Source organism: Cheilinus undulatus, linkage group 19 (genome assembly GCF_018320785.1).
Source record: "Cheilinus undulatus linkage group 19, ASM1832078v1, whole genome shotgun sequence".
NCBI classification, from domain to species: Eukaryota; Metazoa; Chordata; class Actinopteri; order Labriformes; family Labridae; genus Cheilinus; species Cheilinus undulatus.
In genome coordinates this window covers 6,802,322-6,826,497 of record NC_054883.1, presented here as the reverse complement: position 1 = coordinate 6,826,497, position 24,176 = coordinate 6,802,322, and the positions used below count along the sequence as shown (strand labels likewise).

At 40.3% G+C, this 24,176-nt stretch overlaps 1 protein-coding gene across 2 annotated transcripts in view; it reads right to left on the bottom strand.

Moving 5' to 3' along the window:
- Positions 1 to 23,912, bottom strand: part of tmem108 (transmembrane protein 108) — a 96,378-nt gene extending 72,466 nt beyond the window's left edge. Inside the window, exon 1 of one of the 2 annotated variants that reach the window (XM_041814813.1) lies at positions 23,602 to 23,912. The gene's annotated coding sequence lies outside the window, so the exon portion shown is untranslated. The remainder of the gene's footprint in view (positions 1 to 23,601) is intronic. The other variant, XM_041814812.1, reaches the window with a different exon arrangement.
- Between the last annotated feature and the right edge of the window lie 264 nt (positions 23,913 to 24,176).

The window sequence follows — 24,176 nt, the reverse complement described above, 5'->3', positions numbered from 1 at the left end:
ACACTGTTGCACAAGTGTTATCAGCAAATCATGAGTAAGACTGAGTGTCTGTTGACTAGAAAGACAAAGTAGAGAAGCACTTAAACCCTTAAATTAAAAAAAAAGTCTTCAGTCATCAATTTTAAAAGAATGAAATAAGAAAGGACGAGTGTTACAGTGTGTTAGGGCATATTTTAGCTCCCTCATAAGACAAACAAAGCTATTTATGAGTTTCTCAAATTTCTCTAAAAGCACTCAGTGAAACATAAAAAGAGAAAATTGACTTTTCTAAATTCACACTCTTCAGTTTTTTATTAGTATGATTAAAAATGGCCTCAGCTAACAGCCTAATAACAAATGAGTAGTCTATTTGCCTGCAGAGAGGCCAGATCTTGAATTAGTTACTTCATGATCCAGAAAACATGAGACGATTACCATCAGCCTCACAGTTACTTTTTGTTTGTTTTGTCCGACCAACTCTACAAAATGCACAGAGATTTAATCCACAAATACACGAATGAGAGGAAGTTTGTGTGAATATCTTAGAGGATAAATATGCTAAATGTTAGCCATCGTACAAAGAAAGACACTGTGTCTCAAATCACATACTCCTGTTTTAAATGCAGCACAGCAGGGTTCATTTTAGCAGCTATTAGCAGCTTTAGCAGCCATTTTTAATTTTAGTCTTTGCTTTAGTTTTTTAATGAAATGCATTTTAGTCATTTCTATCCTTTTCTGTTTTAGTCCATAAAAAGTCCTCACATTTCAGTCTTTACTTTTTGGCCAAGCATTTATTTTCTTGAATAAATCTGGTACCAAATCATGGTAGTGTGTTCTCTGCACTCAACCAAACCTGGGGTCCCTGCTTTCTATAGATAAGAGGACATTTAGCTACAGCTGCATTGTGTTTTGACAGATTTACCCACAGTGGAGAAATATCACGGACTTTGAATGTCCAACAAAACTACATTACATTTTAGTCTAGTTTTAGACATCCTGATGAAAACTAAACTTAGTTTTTGTCAGTTTTAGTCATCACAGATCTTTTTTTGTTAGTCCCTGCCTAGTTACCTCCGCCAAGGAGGTTATGTGATCGGCAAGGTTTATTAGTTAGTTAGTTACTTAGTGTGTTAGCATCATAACTCAAAAAGTTATGGACCGATTTTGATGAAATTTTCAGGAAATGTCAGAAATAGCTTAAGGAAGAACTGATTCGATTTTGGGAGTGATCCGGATCACCGTCTGGATCCGGGAATTTTTTAAAGGATTCTTTACTATTGGGAGATAGGGCTAATGGCGGAGGTCTGCGCTCTCCGGGTGCTTTTCTAGTTTTTGTCATGGAAAAAAAAGCTGTAGACGAACATTTTCAATCATGGTTTTAGTTGACAAAATTAACACTACAGCACAGAGCACTTTATCACAGTGGGTTAGTATCGTCTCAGTTTGTGCACTTACAAGAAGTGACAACAGTTTAATTTCCTCTGCATCTTTTTTAATACCAAGTTAAAAGTAGATGTTAGTCAATTTGATGCCTATTTACACTTACTATTAGATTCATAAAACTTGTTTTTTATATTAAAACTATTCCCATTTAACCTTGCAAAGCATATGGATACGCCTGTTTCCGTGTTTCTCACTGGCAAATTCATCTTGCAAAGCTCCCGTCTGAACTGTTTGGGCCGGGTTAGAAAGTGACAGGACCAATCAGTGTCGAGGGGCAGTACTTTTGGGCGTGGCCGAGTCATGACGTAAGCAAGCAGCAACAAGACGCCGGTGCAGTTATGGTGGGAGACATTGGCGTGGATGCTGCTAAAGCGCCAGTTTTATCAGAACTCGACGGCGTTTCTTCGTTAAAAGAAGAACAAAGAACAGCAGTGAGTTGTTTTATTTTCAAAAACAAAAAAGTCAAGTACTGACATGTCTGCAGTTGCCATGGTTCGCGTTATGCAGATCTGTATGGAGTTTTCTCCTCGGTAGGGGCGCAGATTGGTAGCGGCTAAGTCACGTGTTTTGTTTCTCTGATCGGCCCGTGAAAATGTGACAGCTCTATTTAAGGCTCTCTCTCTCTCTCTGCATATTATGGATCTATACTTATAAGTAAGCCAGTTGCTTTCATGGCTTTAAAAGATTTAAAGATAACAAATGATGATGTGTTAACTGTGCAACATACAATAAAAATGAACTTTTCAAACCTCTATTCAAAGCACCGTTACTTTTTCTCTGTTGAAACTTCTATCACCTCTAAAGAAAAATATGTTTAGATGGATTAAATAAACTTTGTGAAAAGTTAAATCTTGAATCAAGCACTGACATCTTGTAAAACTTCAACACACATAGCATAGTGTGTAACATAACTGCATGGTTATGGCTATTTGTCTTGAGTTTTAACGTGCCATTGTGCAAGTCCACGGCTAGAGGATCAGATAAATCTGAGTCTAAGCTCCTCTGAGGAATTCCAAACCTGCATTTAGTAAATAATGGTGTTCTTGTAGGTGCGAGGTATAGCTTTAAGGTTTGCATAAGAAGCTTTTACATGGATTATTGTCAAACACGCGGCATCCATCAAATCTCTCCAACAGATGCCTATTGGAGAAATAATGAAGCAATCAGTGCAACCGCTCTGCATGCTAATTAACAACGCTAGCTGGGACACCCACCGGCATCATCTCTATATAAAGACTGCTCGTTTGTGTGTGTGTGAGAGTTTTTTTTTTTTTTAAACGCTCCGCAGGAGAAAAATGTCCCACCAACAGACGTTTAATTACCACAGGATGGAGGGCTTTGGTTTGTCCGTGCCATCACTCACGGCTGAATTAATGAATAGGTAAACAGCAGAGGAACAAGCCCGACTCAGCACAGTTTAGATGAGATCTGTGACACCACACATGCTAACACACACACACAGAGTCAGCAGTGGTTAATGTTATGGATGAAGGGGTGGTTCAACGCTGCGGTAGGATGGAGATGGAGTTCAGATATAGAGCTGAGGATAAGGGTGATTTGTTTGGTGAGCTTCATAGAGTCTATGATGAACGGATCAACCACACAGTAGTACATGGTAGTATCATTCATCTCAGTCTCTAAAAATGGGTGTTAAATAATCACACATAGGTGGCGAATAAAATGGGGGAAATACATTAACGCAGTGGCCACATTAACCCATTTTTGCTACCTTTTTACCACTTTTTGCCCAATTTTGCGATTGTTTGGCCATTTATTCCATAACTTTCAACACCCTTTTACTACCTTTTAGCAACTTGATCTATCATGTCACCTTTTAGACACTTTCATCCCATTGATGCCACCTTTTTGCCAATTTTTGCCCACTTTTGCCTTTGTTTGAAAACATTTTTGCCCAATTTTGCCCTTTTTAAATCACTTTTAGCCCATTTTTACCACCTTTTTACAACATTTAAATCTGTAGCCCACTTGTAACTCATTTTTGCCACTATTTTGACACTTTCTACAAGTTTTTGCTGATTTTAACCCATTGTTTGGCCACTTTTACACCAATTTTCACCCATATCTGACTTTGTTTTGCCACTTTTTGCAAAATTTTGCCATGTTTTTTCATCACTTATAACCCATTTGCACCCCTCTTTGCCATCTCTATGATCCCCCAGTTGGCTGGGTCCTGGAAAGCTCTCCCCTTAACACCCCCCCCCCAATAGGCCACCTTGACAGTAACATTATTTAAAAAGTATTTTGTATCGATTAAAAATGGTATACCTTGGGATTTTGGCTCAACCTTAGGTGTGCCTTGGGCAAAAAAGTTTGAAAACCACTGCATCAACGTATAATAAAGTAAAGCTGCAGAATATTCCTTTATGACAGAGTAACAAGAACAAATTAATTGTTTTTCCTCTGGAAAAGCTTTAAACAATTCATAACCATAAATACCTTGGATGTTAGTTTTCCTGTTCAGGCTCAGTATATGCAGGCTCCAGGTAGTGACAATGCTGATACTACCAACCCTAACACATGACTCAGAGCTGCAACTATAAAAGAAAGAAAATCCATGCTGAGATTACACATTAAAAAAAGAACTACAGAGAACGCAAGAGAGAATAGAAAGAGTAAAGTGAGAGCTTAATAAGAGGACGGGGGAAGAATGAAATTTCTATTAATAAACAACAAAGAAAACCCTCAAAATCCAACTTTTAAAAGTGGAAGCAAGAAAATACTGGGCTCAGCTCTCTTTAAAATAGCTTTCATAGTCGATTACGTGGATTATTATTTCTTGGTCAGATCATTTTATCACTATGTGAATTGTTTATTCATTTACCCTGATTTTAAGGGGAAGAAAACAAACAAAAGGGAAAAAATATCAGGCTGTGTTTTTTAAGAGCTGCGTGGTGGTGCAGTGTTAGCGAAGTTCACATGTATTCTCTGAAACTGCATGGACTCTCTGGTTTCCTCTTACAATCCTTAAAGGTGCAGTGTGTAATATTTAGCCTAGTAGCATTTAGCTGGAGAGACTTGGTAAAATAAAGCAAAACATTTCTAAATAAGTGTTTAGTTATCTAAATTCAAAAATAGCTATTTTGAAAAAAACAACTCAGAATAAACCTTTAATTCATACATAGGGAGGGCCCCCTCCATGGATGCCACCATCTTGGATTTTTACATGTTTCCATGGTAACATAGAGGAAAAAAGGATAAATAAAGTAATTGTATCGTATTGACATTACAGATACACATTAAATTCAACTGGTTGCCACAGTTTCCAGCAGAGAAATGCAATCTAGAACCCACTTCTAGATGTTGACATTCAGTTTTACACACTGCACCTTTAAATGTGCTTGTTAGGTAATTGCTGCTTGTAGGCGTGAATGTGTGACAAAATAAAAAAAACTCTAAAGTCTTGGTGATAAGAGGTTTCTACAAACTAATGGCAGTTAAATAAAAATGTGTAATGTCAGGTAAGTTACTCCTTAAACATTCAACCCTGTTAGACTGAATTTGGCAGATGCACCTTTGGCTGCAATCACAGCACTCAGTCTGTGTGGACAGGTCTCACTCAGGCTTACATAAATGGACACTGCAATTTTACTCTTTTATTCTTTTTTTGGCAAAACTGCTCAAGCTCTGCCAGGCTGCACAGGGATCAGGCATAAACAGCCCTTTTCCAATCCAGCCACAAATTCTTCATTAGACTGAGGTCTGGGCTTTGTCTCAAATCAGATCATTCACCTTGTTGTCTTTAAACCAGGGGTCATCAGGTACATTTGCACAAGGGCCAGATTTAGTCTAGAGACTCTGGGGGCTGGATTTTCAAATAGAGAAAAATTCTATCAATATTTTGTTCTGATTAACATCATATTTTATTAGTATTTGTGTTTTCTTTCAAAACGCAGGACATTTTAGGCATTACCAGTGAGATCTATCCTGATCTATAATGCCGTAGACCACTAGGAGACAGGCCTGCCCACAGAATTGGCTGGGCTCCTGAAAATCCCAGAGATTGGATCCTCAATAATTGTGATTTAGCACCAATATGAACCCAAGTTTAACACTTTTCACTACTTCACTGCTTCATTATGCCATTTCTGCATAATTTTGTGACTATTTTTTTCCCATTTCTGCCACATTTTGCTGTTTTTATCACTCTTTAAGCCACTTTCTTGCCTTACTTTGCCATTGGCTATTTTTGCACCATTTTTCCACTTTTAACCCATTTTTGATACTTTTTGCCCTTTTTTTGCCTCTTTAACCCATTTTTTTCCATTCTTTAACTCCTTTAAATCACTTTTCTTGCCTGTTTTATCCCTTTTCTGCCAGTCCTTTATCCATTTCTGACACTCTTCGTCTATTTTTGCCACTTCTCCTATTTTTTCACCAGTCATTTTTAACCCATTTTTTGATATACTTTTTGCCCATTTTTTCCTTTTACAGTGTTACAGTGTTACAGTGACACAGGTGTTTTTACACTACAATCACTTGAGACACATTCACTGCACTCAGGTGATTCCCATTTCACTGACCAAAAAGCTGGACCTCTGCCACTTTAAAGGTGAATATTCATGCAATCACATTTAATCTTTTGTTTAATTGACATTACTTTATAGAAATTTGTTTTCACTTAGACATTAACAAGACTTTTTTTTCTTTTTTTTTGCCAAAAAAGCCAAATTATATTGACCATGATTGATTTTTAGAATCAATTAAAGGGTAAAACATCCAAGAGGGTGAATAATTTTTACATATGTCAGCTTTGGGGTTGACAAGGATCTAGTCCAGGGTTTTACGTGCCTCTTGCCCATTTTTCAGTCCTCTCTGACCCCACATGGGATAGCAATGTGGACTATGGATGAATGGGTGTTAATCTTTTCAAAAAAAGAAACTTTCAAACAATTTCAGCACTCTATGAAGAAATGATCAGTTGAACTTTCTTGCTGCTAACATTCCCTTATGCCTATTTTATGTTTTGCAGTTCTTTTAGTGCCTTTTACTTAAGTAAGTATAAACCAACTTCTTCATTTCAGACCACTATAAAAACAGAGTTTCAGAGAGACAAAATTCACTGAAGCGAGAAAAAAAAAAAAAAACCCTGCTCCAGACAAAATGAATGTCAATGGCATTCCAGTGGCCTGTTTACAGCTCTCGTAGTTAAATGTCAAAAGCTCGGCCCCCGCGGGGAGACGTGACTGGCTGGAAGAGAATGTGCAGGTGTCTCTCTCTCCATCACTGCAGCCTCTCCTCCTCTGTGTCACGTCAGGCTCAGGATGAGCAGCAGGATCTATTATTAGTGGATAAGTGAAGAATGGATTGAGAGCCCCAGGGACGAGCAGAGGAGACGGCCGAACCTCACTGATATTATTTTAAGAGCCGCTGTGGTGACAGATTCTGCACAAGATTACTTTTATAGACCGCTTACAACAAACTCTGTGTGGATCACAGTTTAAAGGAGCATTCCTGTGGTTTTGTACATTGCAGCATCTCTTCAGCTGCGTTTCCACCAAGTGGTCAACTCTGATTCAGCTCAGCAGTTACATGTGTCTCCACTGTCAAAAGTTTGGAAAGGTACCAAAATAACAAAATAACATTTTTGGCACCCTTCTGCTGAGGTACAAGGCATACTTATCTGACCCTACAGAGCAGAGGAAGACACACTGCAGTCCAGTACTTCCCATGCAACAGTGGTTATAATGGATAAACACAAAACGTGTGATGGTCTGACTGAGTTGAGAAGCTTTTCTGCCTCATGCTGTCGGTTCTTAACTGGTAGGCTGGGACCCAAAAGTGGGTCGCGGATGTGTGACTGGGGGAAAAGAAGTGCGATAAATTGTCCGTGAGACTCTATAAAACATGAATGTTTTATCCTATTTCATTGTTTTGTTGCACCTTTGTACCATCATAGGCCCAAGCTCTACTATCTTTCATTAAATACATCTGACTGACAAAAAATCCCCCAAAATATAGGTCGCAATTCTCCTTGATGAGTTGATGGTGGGTCCCGTGGCTCAACCAGTTGAGAACCACTGTTTTGAAGGACATGATTATATACTATACATATACTATACAGCAAATAAACCAGTGAATTGATTCAAGACGACAAGTTACAAGCAACACTGCTAAAACTTAGCAAATCAACTGTAATTTCTCATGTTTTGTTCTGTATTTTTTACAGTAAATTTCTGGCAACCACAGCTGCTGGTAATTTACCATAAAATTTAAGCAGTTATAATAAAATACTGCTAAACATCAGATGTACTGATTTTATTACTGAGATAGATTGTATTTAGGTTTACAGGATTTCTGTTTTAGGTAATTTTCTGTAAACAGGTTTATTTCATTACCGTTATTTTACTGCTGATCACTGTAGAAAGTGTTACAACAGAGCTGTTATTTTTACATCAAATTATTGTACATTAAGAGCAAATCACCGTAAATATGGGTACAGTATAACTTATTTTTACAGCACCCCCTGTATAAACGTTTACAACATTGTATTTTTTCTACAGAAATTTACAGTAAAAAAATAACATGTTTATACTGCAATATTTATAGTTGCAGAATGAAAACACCATTTTGTCTTATACGTTCTCACTGTGTTATTTACGCTATATTTCTGGCAACCACAGCTGCCGGTACTCTACTGTTAATTTAAGATTTTTTTTTTTCAGTGTATCTACTACATATTAAAACTGTATCATTAAAAATATAATCATTTCATTAAAGATAAGTGTAGAAAAGTTTTTGTTATGAAAGCTTGAAAAGCTGTAATTAACAATGTAGAAAACTAATTGCAGGGCACACTGGTAGTCCAGTGGCTAGGATGTACGCGGACGGCCTGGGTTCAAACCCACCCTGTGGCGTTATTTCCTGCATGTCTCCCTCCCCGCCCTCTTCCCTTTTAATAGTGTTGTAATAAGGATTTGATTATGTGGGAGATTTGAATGGTGAAAAATGCTTCCGAAACAGCCCTGACTGGCCTCGGCCTAAGTTTACCACATTATAACCCACTGTTCATGTACTACAGTAGTAACCTGGCACCAAAACCACTCATAGACAGCATTTGGGAAAGGGCGGAGCCTTTGAAAAAAATTTGGAGGGTGATTGGATGAACGTTCTGTCAGTCACATCTTTGTTGGCCAATCAGAGCAACAAAACATGTGATGTAGCCGCTACCAAACTGCACCTCTACCGAACTGCATATCGCAAACAATGGCGACTGTAGACATGTCAGTACACGACTTTTGTCGCTGTTGAAAAGAAAACAACTCACTGCTGTTCTTTGTTCTTCTTTTAACAAAGAATGTCGTCAAGTTCCGATAAAACTGGCGCTTTAGCAGCATCCACGCTAATCTCTTCCGCCATTATTGCGCTGATCTCTTGTTGCTGGTTGCTTACGTCACGACTCCGCCATGGGAGCGGACGGGAGCTTTGCAAGATGGATTCACCAGTGAGAAACACGGAAACGGGCGTATCCATCTGATTTGCAAGGTTACTATGCCATGGTATATTTTTTATCTAGTCATTCTGATTGGCCCATAATGAATGTCACAGAATGTTTAGCCAATCACCTACCAGGAAGTTTATGAAAAGTCCTGCCCTTCCCAAACGCTTTGTGTTGGAGGTTTCCCAGATGAATGTGATCATACGCATGCAATAGATAAATGAAACCATCTATGCGTGTCAGGTTAACACTAGTGAGCACACAAGAGAGATGAGTGAAAAATCCAACAGCAGCAGATGCATAAAGTTCCTTTTGACATAGAGAGGAAAGAAAAATCACTGCAGTTGCTCCAGCATGTTTGACACGTCGTATACTACAACCAGCTGCAGTGTTTTTACAGCACCAACAGCCGGCTCAGTGACCAGAGTGTCTAATTTATTTGCAGCTTCCGACAAAATCAAAACGTCAAGTCATCTCTTCTCCCAAAAGGACACTCAACTCTTCAGGGAGGAAGGGGGGTCATTCCAGCAGCAGTTTCATTTGGCTCATGCTGCCTGTCGTCCATGAAAGTGCCACTCTCTGTGCAGAAATGAGATAATCTGGGTGTGAACATGGATTTGGTGCTTCAGCCCATCAGTGGCAGAACAATGTGAAGTGTGCAGACAATGAAGGACATTTATATTTCCAACGTCTGTCCAGTTATTTTGTTGTTGCCATGTTTTCTCTTTCAGCTCCCAAAACTGTACTCACTCCAGCATCCATGTCCTGTCTCCATGGTGATGTAGCAGCCATCAAAACCAGCATCCCCTGCCACCAGCACCACAAACACACAAACAAACAAGCCAAATCCCACTGTGTCATTTAGCAGTTTTCTTTTAAACGCCGCTCTGTGTCTGTAAATTAATTTGCCAACGCCTCTCTCTCCCTGTCTCTCTCCATCTTATTCAGTATTAATTCTGTTTCAGATTACTCGACAGCTTTCCAGATCCCTGAGGGCACGAATCTCTCAGACTGGAGAGTGAGACAAGGAAGGAAGAGGAGGAGGTGAAGGAGAATGGCAGCAAAAACCCATACAAACTGTGCTCTAATTGAGGGTGACAAGCAGAGATAGTTTCATATTTGAGGAATCCTCCCTGAGCTGCGCTGGTTAACATCATGATTACGATGAAATGTCAGCTCCCAGGACACCTTTAGAAAAGAAGTCATCAGGAGCGTTCTGTATCAGCACTCTGGTTTACAATCTAGCTGTCATGTAGAATAGATTGGATGTTTCTGAAGTGGGATTGTGCGATCAGCTTATTCATTTACAGAATGTAATGATTGACAGTATGAAGAGTTAGACCAAGTCTGAGTGACGTCAGCTATTCAGTTACAGAAGGAGGCTTTGGTATGATGCTCAATTAGTCTCACAAAGAGTAAATACCCACAGAAATATTCACAGATATATTTTAGGGTTCATATTTAAATGACTTTCTTCAGAAAAACGCTCCTCAATCAAGCACCTAGCCATGCAGTCTCAATTAACAAACTTTTGTGATACTTAATGTGTCATTCTCTGAGCTCTGAGATGGATGCCACCTTTGCATTGAGACGGTTTGGGGATACTGGATATTCCGCAGTCGACTGTAAATTGCATTTATTAGAAGGTTGAAGCATTCAGGAACAACAGTGACTCAGTACAGTGGATTCCATAGCTGAAGAGCTCTGATGTTTGGTGGAGGAGGGATAGTGGCATTGGGCTGTTTCTCAGGGTTTTAGGCTAGACCTCTTATCTCCATTGAAGGGCAATCATAACGCTTCAGCAAACCAAGACGTTTTGGACGATGCTATGATTCCTCTGTGTGTGGCAACAGTTTGGTGAAGGCCCATTTCTGTTCCACCATGACCGTGCCCCAGTTTGGCGTGGAAGAACTTGACGCAGAGCCCTGACATCAACTTTGTACATGCTCTACAGAATGGATGGGCACAGATTACAACAGAAGCACTCCAAAAACTTGTGGAAAGCCTTCCAAGAAGAGTAGAGGCTGCTACGGCCACAAAAGGGGGCGCCAACTCCATATTAAAGAACATACATTTGAATATATCACATTAAGAACAATGGGCCCTCTTTGGTGCTCCCAGGGACAAAATTTGACACATTTTCTCTTAAGTGCTCTCTACATTGACAAATTGGACACATTACCTCCAAGGTGCTCTCTAAATAAACAAAAATGATAAAGTGCCTTCTCTGGTGCCCTCTATGTGGAAAAATTGCCCCTTAAGTGCTTTTTCAAAGACATACGTTGACAAACTTCCCTCTTTGGTGCTATGTAGACAAAATTTGACAAATTGCCTCTAAAGTGCCCTCTAGTGCAATATGCCCCCTTTGGTGACCTTAATGTGACTGAGATTTGACAAAGTGCCATTTTTGGTGCCCTTTGAGAGGATGACATTTAGCAATGTATCCTCTTTGTTATCCTCTATATGGGCAGAATTTGTCACATTGTCTCTTAAGTGGCTTCTAGAAGACATAGAATGACAACGTGCCCTCCTAAATGCTATCTAAATAGACACAAATTAACAAAGTGCTCTCTTTGGCGCCCTCTATGTGAACAAAATTTGACAAATTGTCTCTTAAGTGCTCTCTAAGGGGACAAAATTGGACACATTACCTCTTAAGTGCTCTCTAAATAAACAAAAAATGCCAAAGTGCCCTCTCTGGTCCCCTCTACATGGAAAATTGCCTCTTTAGTGCCTTCTCAAAGACATACGTTGACAAAGGTCCCTCTTTGGTGCTGTCTGAATGCCCTCCTAAATACTACATGAGTAGACATAAATTAACAAAGTGCCCTCCTAAATGCTATCTAAATAGACACAAATTAACAAAGTGCCCTCTTTGGGGCCCTCTATCTGGTTACATTTTGACAAATTGTCTCTTAGGTTCCCTTTAAATGGACATAAGTTGACAAAGTGCCAGCATAAATGCCCTCATATGTGGACGATACAATAAAGTGTCTCCAGGTTGCCTTAAATGGACAAAACGTGATAAGTTGTCCTCCATGCTGCCCTTCAAGTGGACAATAAATGATAAAGTGCCATCAGGGTTGTCTTTCAGAGGGCAGTGCCTTCTCTCAGTGGATGAAAGCACATGTATAAGAGTGGAGAAAATGCAAACAAGTGCTTTAAGCTCCTAGGTATAAAGTTAGTTTTCAGTGATAGAAGTACGCCATACAAACCCACACTGCAAAAATACTAATAACCTCACTAGACAAAGACCTAAATGTCACTTCAAGACCAACTCTGGTGCTTGAAGAGCAATCTGGCACCAAAGGGAACACAGCGTCTCAGCCTGATCAAACCTGCTTCCCCTATATATTCACTTTTACCTCATGTGGCCTCGCCCAGGGCTCCACTTTCTCCTTGCCAAGTTGCTGCACATGAGGAGCCCCAGCTCCTTCAGCCCATCAATCAGGCTCTCCAGCAGCCATGAAATGAGCCACATGCGGCACGGGGCCGGGCACCGACAGAAAACAATGGTTTTATAAACTCAGGGGCTTCATTTCCTGGCATTCAGCTTGAAAGAAGGTAGAGTAACACAATTAAACATTAGCCTTGGCGAGGTGATGAGAAATGCAGAGGGTGAGTTTGTGAAAAGGATGCTTTAATTTAGGTGGCAGGATAAGAAAAAGAGATGACCAAGCATTTAAGACAAGATAGGAGACTTGTTCCCGCCATCACCTCAATCCTCCACAACAATTAGCCGCTGACAGTGACATAGCAGCCTGATAATAAGCTCTACCATGGGGAGGGGGCTCTCCAGTCCCCGGCATATGGTGCCACTTTAATCTGCAGTCTCTATCAGAGAGTCTGGCCGCTAGACAAGGTTTGATTTTTAACTGAGTGTGCGCTCAAGCTTCCAGGCAAAGACTAAAACAAAGGAAACTGACTTTGAATACAATTTGCTGCATCCAAAGCTGACAAGTACTCACATACGATAAATGAAAGGATCTTAATACTTTTTGATGTTACGCTGAAAGAACAAATATCCAGACTGAAGAAGTTGCCAAGGAAACCACAGACTTGAGGCTCTTTTTCCCTCTCTCTCGTTCTTTTTTTTGACTTGATGAAAAAAAGCACTTTTCTGGGTGAGAGGAGGCCGATTTGCTTCCTCGTTGGCTGGGGTCACAACCCGCCATCCATTAGAGGCTCTGAGTAATCCACATAGGTGAGCGCGGCCTCAGACCCGTAATCATCAGGCTGACACCTGCTTGCATTGTCCCTCTCTATCACATGACTGCTGAAAAGGGCGGCCGGGGCTGGAGTTTGCAGGGGGAACATGGAACCCCCCTGGACCCATTCACCCCCAGGGCTTCTCATAATCCTATTAGACCCAGTCATCTGAAATGCATTAAAAATGTGATGAATGATCATGAAACACAAACCTTCTGTGTCCTGAGAAGCCCCTTTGTGACTCTTTTGACCTATTAGACACCTCTGAAACATAAAGACAGCTTTCTTATTAGTCTGAAGGACTTTTTGATGCTGTTAGATTTAACAACACAAACAAAAGTCTGTTCAATGTATTACGACAGAGCTTACATGTCTAATATAGGGCATTTTAAACACTGATATAAAACATATCTTAAATATGTCATTGAGGAAGGACTTGATAAGAAAAAGAAAAGTTAGTTGCTCAGAGGCTCAAACATGTTTTACACATATGAGTGGGCCTGGCTCAATGTATGGGCGCAGAGAGAAACCTTAAAATACCCCCCTATGTGTGGACTAGGCCTGAGAGACTGCAGCATCTACTGCCTTGGTCTTACTGGAAAATAAATCTTCTCCTGAGCCGTAGTTCTCTTGCAGACTGGATGAGATTGTCCTCCAGGATTTTCCTATGTTTTGCCGCATTCCTTTTACCCTCTACCTTTGCAAGCCTTCCAGGGCCAGCTGCCGAGAAGCATCCCAACAGCATGACGCTGCAAACACCGTGTGTGGCGTGCATGGCGTGTCTAGTGATGAGCAGTGATTTATTTATTTTTTTGTCAAAAAAGCCAAATTATATTGACCATGATTGATTCATAAAATCAATGAAACAGTAAAACATCCAAAGGGGTGAATACTTTTATAGACACTGTAAAGGCCAAAACTGTCATAGCATCAGATCAATTTGCTTCATCAATGATCCTGATCCAGCATCAGGACCAACCACATCCTCACTAGTAGATGAATTAAAATCTTAAATTTTTTAAATTATGACAAAATGTTTTTAAAATGGGGGAAAAATCAGAAATGGGGCAACTTGGACATGAGATGGAACTCAAGATACAACATAGTAAGAGATGGAGAAATTAAAATAAAGCACATCAAGGACAAATCTGACGAATTTCCTGGCACACATCTGAAAATGGCTTTGTGACCCACTTTCGGGTCCTGAGCCACCAGATGAGAACCACAACTTCCATATACATAAAGACATAGCTTTTCCACTTGTTGGCATGCATTATATAACAAAAAATGTTGAATATATCCAATTATTTGGTTTATTTTATTTCCTGGTTTCCTAACACTAGAGGTGTGTGTTAGGTTTATCCTCTGGCTTTCCTGCCATGCTTGTTTGTGACCTATCTGACCCTTTTTACTCTAAGAAATCCACTGGGCTTTATGCTGCAGCTCTGAGGATCATCCTGAAGTTTGACATAAGCAGGTTAAATATTTGACCACAAAGCACTACTTTGTTTGGGAAATACACAGATATTTGTAGTAAAATGGGTTATTATTTATTATGGCTGCCTGTGGCTAAAACTGAGCAAAAACAGGACTTTGAGTCTACAAACATGCCAGCAGCACCATGAGACTGTGAGACTGAACTAAACGCCAACATGCTGCTGTTTAGCAGGTGAAACTGCTATAGGGCATCACCATGAGTCACCACCGGCATAATGAAGTCCTCAGGATTCATCCTTGGGGTACTACACATGTGCCAACAAACATTTTCACCAGTTTAGTCTAGTGCTGAGATAAAATAAACCTTCAAACCTCTACCTGAAGACAGAGCTGGATAAAAAATATAGGGATCATTAAATTCCACAGGGTTCACTCCAAGGTTATAATAGTTTTGGATTTTTCATTAGTTTTTATTTTTATTTTGTTTTTACTTTTTGCTTTTAATTTCAGTTTAGATTTTATTCATTTTTTCTTCTGGTTTGTTAGTTTAGTTCAGTTTTTATTTTGCAAAAATGCTTCGTTTTAGTTTAGTTTTATTAGTTTTAGTGTTAGTTTTAATTTTATTGGCAATATGGGGAACTTGTCGGAGCGAGATGCAAAAAGGCTCTTCACTTTTCTCTTTATTCATTTTTTATGTCTTCATACAACGCAAGACCCAAAATTACCACTGTATAAGTATTTCCAATCAAAATCAGGAGATTTTACACTCTCCAGGCGTGGGTGTCCATGTCAGTCATAACTCTGCTGCCAAAGACTAAAACGAAGGAGATTTTCTGTCTAATTTTATTTTATTTTAGTTAGTTCTGTCAGCACAGAATGAAGTTTCAGTTAGTGTTCGTTTCTTTTGTAAAGCTTAATTTGTATTTAGTTTCAGTCAACTAAAAGGATTTTCACATACTAGTTTTAGTTATTTAGTTAGTGTTAGTTAACTTTAATAGCCTTGGTTCATCCTCTGGGTATTATGAACGTGCTTAAAAACATCTGTACCAGTCTAGACTAGTGTATGTTGAAATATTTCATCATAAAACTAAAAACCATGGCCTACAAATGAAGCCCCATGACAAACCAGGGGATCATTTAAGTCTTTGGGGTTCATCCTCTGGGTACCATGACTGTGCAGATTTCCTGGTAATCGATCCATGATCTTTTTTTTTTTCACTTTTTAGTCTATAGACCAGTTGTTCCCAAATCGTGTATTGATGTACACTGTTGTGTCTCAAGAAAGTCTAGGTGTGCCGTGGGAACTCAACAACCACACGTTATAATTACAATTTTATAACAACTAAAGAAATTAATTTGAGGCTATTTTGCATGAATGTGAATACATGTGTCTTAAGATTTTGGCAAGATTAAGTGTGTCTTGGGCAACAAAATAATTGAATATCAGTGCTATAGACCAGTGGTTTTCAAACTTTTTTCGCCCAAGGCACACCTAAGGTTAAGCCAAAATCTCAAGGCACACCATATTTAAATCGATACAAAATAGACTTTTTAAATAATGTTCCAGTCCAGGTGGCCTATAAGAGGAGATAAAGGGCAGAGCTTTCTGGGGCCCAGCCAACTGGGGGATCATTGAGATGGCAAAAGAGGGCAAAAGGTGGCAAAAAATGAGTTTAAAGTGATGAAAAGACATGGCAAATTGGGTAAAAAAGTGGCAAAACAAAGTCAGAAATAGGCGAAAATTGATAAAAACTTGAAAAACAATGGGTTGAAAATGACAAAAACTTGTTGAAAATGTCAAAATAATGGTGAAAATGGGTTTCAAGTGGCCTAAAAGAAGGGTTTAGTGTGTAAAAAGGTGGTAAAAATGCATTTAAAGCGATTTAAAAAAGGGGCAAATTGGGCAAAAAAGTGGTCAAATAAAGGCAAAAGTGGGAATTAATTGGCAAAAAGATGGCATGAATGGGTTGAAGTGTCAGAAAGGTGGCAAAAAAAAATCACAAGTGGCAGAAAAGTGGCAAAAAAAGGGTTAAAGGTGGTAAAAAGGGGTTAAAAGTGATGGGAATAAATGGACTGTAAACATCTCTAATGTTGCTGTTAAAATGAGCCTTTAAACAGGCTCTTATGGGAGTTACCTTACTTTTGTACTTAACCTCAAGTGGACATTGTGCAGTTTTATGCTCTTCTGCACTGTCTTCATTTCTCAACATGGGGTTGTTGCTTGGTGCGTGTATGAAATTTTACTGGATACCACTGAAAATAAATGAAACAGTTTCTCAAAGCTCCAATATTTTTCTTAAGCATGAAAGTAGGGAGAACTACAGATTCTAGCTTCAACTCTGAATCCCCTTTTCTGCTCAAAACAAGCCTTTTTGTGAGTTTTAACTCTCTGGAGATCCACTGCTCATGTTCCTCAGCCCTCTGTATTAGTTCTATCAAATACTCTGGAAAATCTCTGAAGCAACACAGAGAAACGGCCTTACATAACCGATTACAGCAGCTACTTCCAGAGGAGGAACTTACTGGGCCTGTTTGCCCCTTGCGTCCCTCTTGGCACAGAGGGTGACCATCAGTGGGTGGAGGTGCACATCGGAGTGGCATGGCTGCAGCTGAGGAATGTGAGGAATTCCTCTTGTAAACACCTCATGCTCGGCCGGTCACCACACTCTTATCTCCCTGTGCCAATCGCCCCCTTTAATCATCATAATAGTTCGTTATTCATTACCGACGCCCCCTCTTCTTCTTCTATCTGCTCTGCCTGTGGCCTCTGCTTGCTCAGGGCAGGTGGGGTTGCCTCTGCTGAAAGCTTTTGTTTACCTGAGGCCCCACATGGTGTATTATTCACTCGGATACCCCTGCAGCAGGCACACCAGGCCAGCTCTGATACTACTGAATACAGTACAATGGCTTTCAAATGTCAACAACTTGAGAGAGATTTCGCCGTTCTGCACAGTCGGCCCAGGCTCCATCTGCTCCTATGGGAACGCTCTTAAGCTGATAGGATCATAAGTATCTAAAGAGGGGGACTTATTTTTTCTTCTAGGTTGAATGGAGCTGCTTTCGCTTGCTTTTCAGTGTGCCGCCTCCCCCTGTCGCTCCTGTATACGAGACCCTCTCAGCTTTAATGAAAGTTGTTTGGAAAGCAGCTGAGAGGCTTCGTTAATACTGCCTGACATTTAGAAAACAGGAAAAGAAACGTGCAAGCACAGGCTGTTACTTCCTCTTGTTGCCTAGATAAAATCCCCCATGGTCTCCTTTTTGTTCTTCGCCACGCTGGAGTAAGGTGCGAAGTCCATCCTGAGCACATACTGTGGGGGCCCATGGGGGCTGCATTCCACCTCACGGTGTACCACTCTCCACCAGTCATGAGGGACGCTCACTTACAACCAGCTCACAGCGCCATGGCCACATTCCCAAACACTTTCCCATCAGCTCAGTCTTTCTGCTGCAGGAGTCACCAACCAGATTTTCCCTTTTCCTGAAACTTTCCCCTGTGATTCGTTTATTTAAGGAGGTCTGCCGCTCTGGATGGGAAAGCTGATATTTTCCGGGTGTTTTTCAGCGCTCATGTAGACTTTTCCTGACACTGGCGATAAGGGAGCAGCTGTGGAGATTGTTCAGCAGCTGAACTCTGAAAAGTCTTCCAAATGTTGACAGTAGATATCGCACAACAGAGGAAGGTGGCGAAATGACAGGCATACTCATCTGCCTCCGTCGTACAGACAAAAGCAGGGAGAATTGGTGGGATTTGTTGCTGACAGCCTTTCGGGGAAATCCTCTCAGCTATATAAATGACAACTTCTTTTTGTCACTCAGCTTATCCTGACTTTATGAGCTTTCATGACTGTCATTTAAGGTTTCCAGCACACGGAGTGTCTTATTACTGGAGTGCCATCGGCAACAATACATCAACAAAGTGAGTGACTGTGGCTAAGTAGGTAGAGTTTGACGTATTTAATCAGGAGGTTGAGGGTTCAATCCCCAGCTACTACAGTCACGTGTCAATGTGTCCTTAGGCAAGACACTTAACCCTAAATTACTCCCACTGCTGCGTCATTGGTGTGTGAATATATATGGATTCTTATGAACGGGATAAGTTGAAACTGATGGACACGTTACGAAGCAACCTTCGCCATCAGTGTGTGAATGTGGAGTAAGGTGCTTTGAGTAGTTAAGATGAATAGAAAATTCAAGATAATCTGGCAGCAGACCGTAGGTCTCGGACGCCCGCTCTCACAGACCATTACTGTGAGCAAACCTCTCAGAACCAAGGTGTCATAAATCACCCGTACAACATATTTACGCTTTTCCTTTATTTGGACATTCAACTTTACTTAACATTATTTCATTAATAAAACAGAACAGAGGACAGAGGTCTAGGCCGAATAAAACTATGTATAGAACCATTTTAGTTTAAGAGATGCGAACGGTTGCTCGCGTTAGCTTGCTGAAGCTAACGTTAGCTTCGTAGCTTCATTAGTGTAGTATAGTATCCATGAGATTTGTGACCTCAAGCTTAGCTATGTAGCTATGTTATTTTTGAGCTGCGGAAGGTACATTTTCTTGGTTGGAATATATTTATGGAGGACAAGCTCGTTTTCCTGTAAACACGTTTTCTTCACTTTATGCGATGTTGATAATGCAGCTAAGTCGCTTAACTAGCAAATGTTAGCTTCATTTGTATATCCATGAGCTTCGTGAACCTAAGCTTTAGTTATGTTAGCTATGCAGCTTTGTTATCTATGTAGCTACAGAAGGTAAGTTTCCTTGGTTAGAATGGTTTCATGAAGGGATAGCTCTTTTTCTCATAGGCATCCTGTTCATAACCTGACACACCAGATGGATTTGTTTCACACATCCATCTGGAAAACCTCCGATAGACAGTGTTTGTGAAAGGGCAGAGCCTTTAAAAAAAATGGTGGCTGATTGGATGGAGGTTCTTCAGAGCGACAAAACATGTGACATCGTAGCCGCTACCGAGGAATAAACTCGATAGAGAGCTGCGTAACGTGACTATAGACATGTCAGTACATGAAGTTTGTTGTTTTTGAAATGAAAACAACTCAATGCTGTTCTTTGTTCTTTTTTAACAAAGAAATTTTCTCAAGTTCTGATAAAACAGGCGCTATAACAGCATCCACGCTAATCTCTTCCGCCATAATTGCATCGGCCTCTTGCCGCTGCCTGCTTACGTCATGAGTCTGCTGCGCCCAAAAGTACTGCCCCTCAGTCAGACATTTTTGACACAGTAATGAGACAGTGTTGTAGTGATGCAGTGTGAAGTTATTTTACAGGATATACTGTATTTATTTGATTTTAGACTATTATATTTTATGCCCTTAATCAGATGGGATATTAAAAACCTAGAAGCATTGCTACTGTTGATAATTGGTGCTCAGAGGATGAACCTCTAAGGATTTAGAGGTCTACTTTCATTTCTTCAAATGTATGTTAGATTACTGGAAGAACTGCCATGAGATTTTGGACAGACTTTTGTTTGTCATGAGGACAAATTCACATTACAAGTTTCAGAAGTTTGCATTCCCTGGAGTAAATATATTTTAAAGGCCCTCTAACAGACTAGTTTGCACATTGCAGACAATTCCACAACAGATGAGTAATGTTGCAGTGTAGAAACACAAATAAAATGAAATTCAAAGCAGCCTCTGATCAGCACCACAGAAAGCCAGAGGGGCACCTTTATCCATGCTGATCTAACCATCCAAGCATCCTCAGGCTGGTAAACTACCATACTACTGTCACTTGGGCTGACTTTGGCCTACACAGATCATGTAAATTCATCTTCTAGTCTGCATCTTATCAGGTGATGAGTTTCAAATCTGGCACTGACATGGCAGCGGTACCAACACATCAGGTACCTACCATGAAAAAAACAAGGCAGATTTCAACGCTTCATTTTGGTACCCCACACCAGACATGACCCCCTGCCGCTCCAAATGAAAGGCACAACAACATTATAGAATTTGTGTGATTGTTTTGCTCTTATTTTTTAGCAGAGCATGGACATCTAATGTCATTGTGTTTTGCTGGGAATGTCCGTGTTTTCCTACCAAGGAATGCCAATCTGACTGACTCATTTACTTCATTGTTTGCCTCTGACACAATGCCAGCATATGAATTTTGTTCATGTCTCTTACAAAGAAGTTGCACCCATTTCCATTTCTAATCCTCTACTCCATTAGCATTTTTTTAAAAAATAATTTCTGAATCGTTTACAATACTGAGACAGCTTTAACTCACCCACTGATTTTTTTTCTGTTGAAAGTGTCGATTCAGGCAATGTTTCAGCACCATATAAAAAGTATCGATTCAGCATCGGTACTGGCAAAAACTCAAACGATAACCAACCTTCCTCTCACATGGTGAGTTATAAGCCAAGATAACTTTGCTGCACAAAGAAAAAGTCTAAATTAGAGTAAATTAGTGAAGATTATGTTGATGAAAAAGAACGTGTCAGTTTCAAACCTTTTATGCCTCTGAGATTTTTCTTAGCAATAATCCAAAAATACATGGAAACATCTGGGTTGGCTGACAAAAATATGCATCCCTGCTGCACTCATAGTGAGCTATCCACTAGCCCTGCTGTGGTGCAATGGAGAGGCATTAAAGTTTAAGCTAAAAGTATTTTATTTGATACTGCACTGCTCTAAATTCTCTTTTTGGCTTGTTCTGGTGAGGAGGGGACCTCTGGACATAATCTATCTCTATAAACCTGTGTGAAGGAATCCAAATCAGTTGAGTATACCTGAGCTTGCAGCCCTTTTTGACATCCATCGATGTTATAAAGAAGTTTGCAAATCAGTTACCTAAGTTAAGGCAAAAGCAGAGGACAGGGTTTTTTGAGACTTGATTCAAACGTTTCATAAACAGGGTATGCTAATTGACTGCACTTCTATCTCTGCAAATGTAGGCCTTTAACCCTCAGGCCCTCCTAGAGCCCTTTTAGAGCTTTTTGGTTGTATTTTTTGCTCTTACTTTGGCAGTTATCAGGCTAAGATGATGATATTTGACAATGATGTTCATTTTTTGATGAATTTTTGAAACTTCGTTATCCACACCGTGTAGACAAAAACTCTCACTCTCCCTCCTAAAGCCCTTTTTGGCCTCATTGACTACCATTAAACCCACTTATTTTCATTCTACTGCCACTGCAATACAGAAATAAGAAATCCTGTTAATTCCTCTGTAATTCAGTCATTCAGAGGTAAAAAATATTTGCACACCAAAAAATGCCACCAAATTTTGCCATTTTTCAATGTTTGCAGAGAGGCATTGTGGGAGATCATGACCTTGTTTGAACTGATAGGATATATCAGTGACTGTAGGCCAGTGGAATTAATTATTTCTACTACAACTACTTTAGGTGTTTTCTATGGATGTCAGAGTCTGGTGAAAATTAAAATTATGAAAATGAATTCACATTTGCAATACATGATGAGGACTGGAGTTAAAGACCAAAAGTTTTTTCTTTCATGTTTAATATTTCTAAATATATCCAATGTCCTAAAAGGGCTTTAAAAGGGAGAGTGTGATTTTAATTTTATTTTAATTTTTATTTATTTATTTTTTGTTACACAAAACTCAGTAGTACGTCAAAATCAGTTTTCCTGCTAATCACTGAAACATCAAAGACTGATAATCCCTGCACAAAAAATATGCCTTGCATTTTTCAAATAGAAAATAATTATTTTTGTGTGTCAGAAAATGTGGCATTATGTAAATAAACTGGAATTTATAGGGTTAAAATTATGAAAAATAATATACAAGATGAGGACTGGAGTTTAGGACCAAAATTTAAAAAAAAAAAAAAAAAAGTTTTTCATTCATTTTTGATACTTTTAAATATATCCAATGTCCTAAAAGGGCTTTAAGAGGGAGAGTGTGATTTTTTAAAGGAGGGCCTGAGGGTTAAAGTCCACTTAAAGCTATGTCAAACATTTATAGTTCATTAAAAAGTGGCCGAAACAAAAGGATTAGCTAAAAAAAGCAACAACACTTGTGCTTATCTACCAATTTACATCTAAGCATGAGTCCGAGGGCATCTTTGTCGACATAATACTGCTCCATGAAGAATAAATGCCCTCATTGGTGCAGAGTGCCTCGCTCATATGTCCCCTAATACCTATTCATGGTATCACAGCATGTCAACTCGCCCTGGGGAACCTGTCAGCTACAGATGTCAGTACCCCCACTGACCCCTCTCCCTCCCCCCCAACACTGCACACACATGGCACTGGAGGATTGCCCCCCTCCAGGACAAAGGAAATGGGGGGTTTCTGTGGAGAACAGGCAACCAAACATTCCTGACACAATGGAGAGAGCGGCCGGCAGGTTCAATTAGTACACACTTTAAAACTGAGCTCTATACAGTCCTACTGAGCTCCTAAACAAAGCTCCAGTGGGGTGTTTTAGTGATGTTCCTGGTGGTCTTACATTTTGAGTTTCACCTATTATGTGCTTTATAGTGGCTGTGAAGTAAACCACTCCAAGGGCACTTGGGGCAAAGATCTTCAAGTTGCAAGATTGATGGGATGGATGGAAAACTTCATTTAACTTGGAAGAAGCACTGGCACTCCTTAACAGGCAGCGAGTGCAAGGAATTTTTGGTATCATCCTCAGGAATCGTCAACTAAAGTCTTTTCTGAGGATATGAAGGAAATTTCTCATGATGGTTGTCAAAATAGATGTTCAAGTCTGACATAAAACATGATCAGAAGTGCTCCACCGAGTCTTTTTTGCAGGAAGATTCAGATTTTCATGGAAGACTCAAGAGATCTAGGCATGATCTTCAGCTGCAGCTCAACTTCTAGTGGGGTTTTTCCCAGTGTTGCATTTAACAGCATGCACTAAAGCATCCACTGTCCACTGGAATATGTTGCAGTGTTTTAGGATGCAGTGATTTGCACCCTGTGTTTGTGATAGTCAACTGGATTTCAACAGAGCAGATGCACAACATAATCAATAGACAGATGCATGAGCAGCCACTAAAAGCCACCACAGGTGCAGAGCATTGGCTGGTCTGTCTGTGCTGAAGTAGAGGAACCAACTGTACTCACCTACTACACAAGGTGCGCCGTAACGTCGGGTACTTGTCGTATCCGAGAGCAACGAACCCCAAAAGCCGCTGTGTCACACCATCCAGGCGCACATGTTTCTAGTCCCCACCGATGAAATGTCACAATCCTGAGCTGCAGACACGGAGCCAGCGGACTGCGGGAGCGGACCGTGTCGCTGTGGGTCGCAGGCAGCGGCACAGCGTGTCCAAGCGCCGGATGAGATGCGTTTAGGGCGCCACCCCTCGCCGGTCGGACCTCTGCGCCCACCTTTTTTTTTTCCCCCTTCTCCCCTCCCTCACTCCTGACGCCGTAAATAGCGGGACGTGAAGGGAACTCTCCGCCTCAAGGCTCCGCGGACACGCAGGGATGATACAGTGATGCGTGATCGTTCGTTAAGAGCGTGGTGCGCAATTAAAGAGGCGCGTAGGACGCCGGTGCCACCCACTAACGGGGGATTTCGTGGAGAGAGTACGGGCAGGGAATTTTAATGAGGACTGCTGCAGAGTTTGCTCCCTGTGCAGGGAGTCGGACTCTGACTGTACCTACAGGAGCACCTTAAAGTTATCTCACAGGAG